At 49.1% G+C, this 4613-nt stretch overlaps 1 long non-coding RNA gene across 1 annotated transcript; it reads right to left on the bottom strand.

Moving 5' to 3' along the window:
* Positions 1-1849: 1849 nt before the first annotated feature.
* Positions 1850-4400, bottom strand: LOC148224661 (uncharacterized). Its single transcript, XR_015801935.1, has 2 exons — positions 4134-4400; positions 1850-2280 (listed from the first exon to the last, which is right to left on the bottom strand). It is a non-coding gene; the product is annotated as an uncharacterized LOC148224661 (long non-coding RNA).
* Between the last annotated feature and the right edge of the window lie 213 nt (positions 4401-4613).

Here is a 4613-nt window from a genome sequence, read left to right as displayed (position 1 = left end):
ACACAAACTGCCCTAATATCATTTCCCAGGCTGTGAAGAGCCTGATCTCAGCTGTGCTGGAGCCAGATGGAAGAGGGAGTTTGGAATAGAGACTTACACTCTGTTAAATGTATGTGACATTTAATTATGACTGCGAGAGCTTCTCTCTCATCCGGGGTAACATGAGGCTGAATTCTGCAAATAACAGGAAAAACCCAGATAATTCAAGCTCTGCCGTTCCAGCCCCAGCCTGGGCACTCACTGGTGCATTCTGCAGCAGAACCCTGCTCCCAGAGGATTTATTATCTCAAATGCTGCATCACACAAACACGAGAAGCTGCTCGGCTTCGGAAATAACCTGCCTGAATCCCTAATGAGTGCACTGAGTTTGGCAGCCCTGGCAGGAGCTGGAGCACAGCTCTCGTTGGTCTCTGGTTATTTCTGCTCTAGCAGTGCTGGGGAGCAGCCCAGGAGACCCAACAAGTGCTGGGTGGACAATCAGGGCTGTTCCAATGGACAGGGAGCTCCCAGGTGGATGGAGAAGCATCTCCAGCCAGGTGAATCTACAGGGAGGCAGATCTCTGGTCAGAGATCCCTGGGAATCCAGCTGCTCCTAGGATGCATCACAGCTCTGGACTCACTCAACAAAGGAGTGGGGACAGAACAAGGACGAGGCTGCACTGAGGTTCATGCAGAAATGTGAGGGAAAAAAAAGTGAGAAAACTCCAAGGATGATTCCCAGAAATTCATCCATGCCTGCCACCTTCCAGGCCAAGCTGAGCCCAGCTTTCCATGCTGGAGAAGCAATGGAATGGAGAGCAGGGATAGAAAATAGAGGGGTTTAAACCAAGGTGGAACAGCTCACTGTGCTCTGGCACTAATGTGTGTTCAGGGAAAGGCCAGGTAATCAAAAGGAACATACAGCTAAAAATCCTGTTGATGACTTCCTATTTTGTCCTGATATCCTTGGTGAAATCAAGGTCTTTTCTTCTTTCTTTTTCTTCTCAGCAAGTGGAAAGTACAAATATCAGTAAACAGGAGCCCATTTAACATTAGACTTTTAGCAATGGCTAAGCCTCTATCCAGCTCTTAAATTCTGATAATGATCTGCTCCCCAAAGGCCTGCTTTCCAAAATAATAAAGCCCTTTTCTCCAATAAAGCATAGCCTTCAGGCAGCTTTAAGGGTGATGGGGACAGAAATAGGACCAATTTGTTACATGCCTGGAGGAATACTTCTCTTCTGGCAAACGAATGTCAGAAAGGCAGTGTGTGAAAATACAATTTTCCTGCATGTGGGCAGCTCTCCCTTCCCAGGCAACACCCCCACACTTCCCAGCCCAGTCCTTGGATGACAAACAGACTGGTGCACTTTTGGAGCAGGTACAATGTCGTGTTTATGCAGAACTGGGCCAGGATGGATTTCTGCACAGCCCAAAGCAGAGCTCGTGGAATCACAGATGAGTTTTGGTTGAAAAAGACCTGAAGGCTCATTTCATTCCCACCCCTGCCATGGGCAGGGACACCTTCCACTGTCCCAGGTTGCTCCAGCAGCTCCAGCTCCTTCTGCTGTTCCAGGCTGGAAAAGATGTGCTGGAGGAGCCTTTTCCTATACAGAAGACCATTAAAAGCCTCCTGTTCCCACAAGTATCCCATGCCAGGCAAGTCCCCAAGTGCAGGATAAGATTTCTGTGACTTGAGGGTTTCGATTCCCCCCTGGAGGAAGGAAATTTCCCCATTCCCATCTGACTGGCACACGCTGGCAGATGAGAACAATACCCAAAGTCAGAAATAAATGGGTTGAATAATTCAGTGGGCTCTGGAACATGGGAATGGCAGAGAGCATCGTCAGGAATAGGAAAGCACAGCTAATAAAAGCAAGAGACAGAGGGAAATTTATTAAACATTTTTCAGACAAGAACATTTTGCCACTCACAGAAAAAAAAATATTAAGCTGGAAATGAGGGAAAATTTTGTTCACAGATGGGCTTTTTGATAGGAACTATATAAAAAGCTGAAGAAACATTTGATTAAAGATTGGGAGAGAAAAGCTTTCCAAAAAATGAGCAAGGAGCAGTCTACAAGCTTAATCTCAATTTTCTGGGGGCCAGATGCATTCCTCTGGGTCCTACCTGTGGAGACAAGCCCAGGTCTTGTGACTTTTAGGGTGCAGTGAATTCTTCACCCCTGCCCTTGGAGCCACAGTCCCAGCTGGCACGGAGGTTTCAGCTCAGCCCCTCGGTGCTTTTGGAGCCCTCCTGACACTTTTCGTGGCTGAGCACTGCTGTCCCCTGGGTGCAGACCTGTGGAGGAGTTGTTAAGAGGAAAATCCCTCATTAAGAGCAAGGAACATGAAGATCCCTCTTGAAGTGCCAGGGGATTTACACAGACACAGCTCTGTATTGCAGCAAACTTTCTCCATGTCCCTAGGAGACATTACCCCCATTTCTCCTCTTTCTTGTCCTTTTCTCACCCACAGCCCTTTCTCTGAACCTGCAAGACTCTAAATTTACTTCTAGTTCCTGCTTTAACATCAGAATGGGTCATTTCTATCCCCCTTTCCCTCTGTTTGCAAACTCCACTGCCTCTGACATTTAAAAACCAAACAAACCAGGCTAAAAGCTTCTGGTCTTTGCAAGAATAATGATTGCAAGGGTGATCAAACTAATCGATGCTTGCAAGCAAATATGTGTGAATAATCCCAAGTGCTGGCTGGCAGCCTTGTAAAGGCAAAGCAGAGCAGGCACGGGCTAGAAACAAGAGGTGCTACAATGGGAACAGGTAAATGCCGGGGATAAAATCCCCAAAACCAGGAAAATGTGTCCCTTAGGAGCAGCAGCTTCACCTGTGCAGTGAGAGGATGGAGGAGCTTCATGTCAGCCATGAGCTTCCCAGGAGCCTGTGCTTTGTGGAGCAGGGCTGGGTGGGAGGTTTAATTGGTTGTGGATTTATTATTTGGGCTGGCCTGAAGGAAAATTAGGATTTCTGTCCCAGCAGCCTCTTTTTTATTTTCTTTTACTAAGTGCCTAGCTGGCAGGGAAGAAACAGGGCTCTAAATGAAACCAAGACTTCTCCCCTACAGGTAGGTATGAATGTAATCTTCCAGGCCATAAATCCCAATTTAATCTGACATGAGAGTACAACTCCAGCCCTCCTGAAATCACCTTCCTTGGTTACACGTGAGTACAGAGGGCTGCCTGATTTATCCAGCCAGGAGGAGCTGCTCGGTGTTTCTTTTAACAGCCCAGGCTTTATCTACCAATTCCCACTCCCCTGTGTTCATTCCTGAGCAGCTGGTTAGAATTTACTGAGATCTGGACTCCACCTCAAAGCAGATCCACTTACCCTTACAGTTCTTTCTGTTTTACCAAGGGAAATGTGAATATTTATCAGCCCCAAATATAGAGACATTAGGAAAAATAAGAAATTTCCATTCTAAGGCTTCTTTTCATTGCTTTTTTTTTTTCAATGCCACTTTTTTGCTAAACCAAGAGGAACAGCCCTCTGACACAACTGTGCTGTTCTGCAAAGCTGAACATTCCCTCAGCCCCGTTATTCCCTCACACTCTCGGCCCCATTTTCCCCTCACAGCCCCATTATTCCCCTCACACTCTCGGCCCCATCTTTCCCCTCACAGCCCCATTTTCCCTCATTCCCTCAGCCCCATTTTTCCCCTCACAGCCCCATTATTCCCTCACACTCTCGGCCCCATTTTTCCCCTCACAGCCCCATTATTCCCTCACTCCCTCAGCCCCATTTTTCCCCTCACAGCCCCATTATTCCCTCACACTCTCGGCCCCATTTTTCCCCTCACAGCCCCATTATTCCCTCACACTCTCGGCCCCATTTTTCCCCTCACAGCCCCATTATTCCCTCACACTCTCGGCCCCATTTTTCCCTCACTCCCTCAGCCCCATTTTTCCCCTCACAGCCCCATTATTCCCTCACACTCTCAGCCCCATTTTTCCCCTCACAGCCCCATTATTCCCTCACACTCTCAGCCCCATTTTCCCTCACTCCCTCAGCCCCATTTTTCCCCTCACAGCCCCATTATTCCCTCACACTCTCGGCCCCATTTTTCCCCTCACAGCCCCATTATTCCCTCACACTCTCGGCCCCATTTTTCCCCTCACAGCCCCATTATTCCCTCACACACCCGCAGTTTTGCAGCCATGGCTTCAGCTCCCCTGTCGCTGTCAGGGCTGTAGAGCTGCTGTTCCAGCTGGGAAGATTTTGGGCAGGAATTGTTCCCTGTGAGGGTGGCCAGGCGCTGGTGCTGCCCAGAGAAGCTGTGGCTGCCCCTGGATCCCTGGCAGCGTCCAAAGCCAGACGGGACCCTGGGGTTTGGGGCAGCCTGTGGAAGGAACGGATGGGCTGTAATGTCCCTCCCAACCCAAACCAATCTGTGATCCCATGATTTCTGTCCCAGGAAGGCCACCCCAGCGCAGCTCTCCAGGCAGAGCACTGCACGTCATCCCCGTTCCAGGGACATTTTCCAGATCTCTGGGCACTTCCCAACGAGTCCCCTGCGCCCTATCGGTGCATGCGAGCCCGCAGTGCTCGCTGTTATTCCCATTACCCAGCACTTGAGATCCTCGTTAGGATGTGTTAACTCCTTTAATTCTCTCTCAGGACA

Source organism: Sturnus vulgaris, chromosome 2 (genome assembly GCF_052056855.1).
Source record: "Sturnus vulgaris isolate bStuVul1 chromosome 2, bStuVul1.hap1, whole genome shotgun sequence".
NCBI classification, from domain to species: domain Eukaryota; kingdom Metazoa; phylum Chordata; class Aves; order Passeriformes; family Sturnidae; genus Sturnus; species Sturnus vulgaris.
Note: the sequence above shows the minus strand (reverse complement) of the source record. Positions and strands in the feature narration are given on the sequence as shown.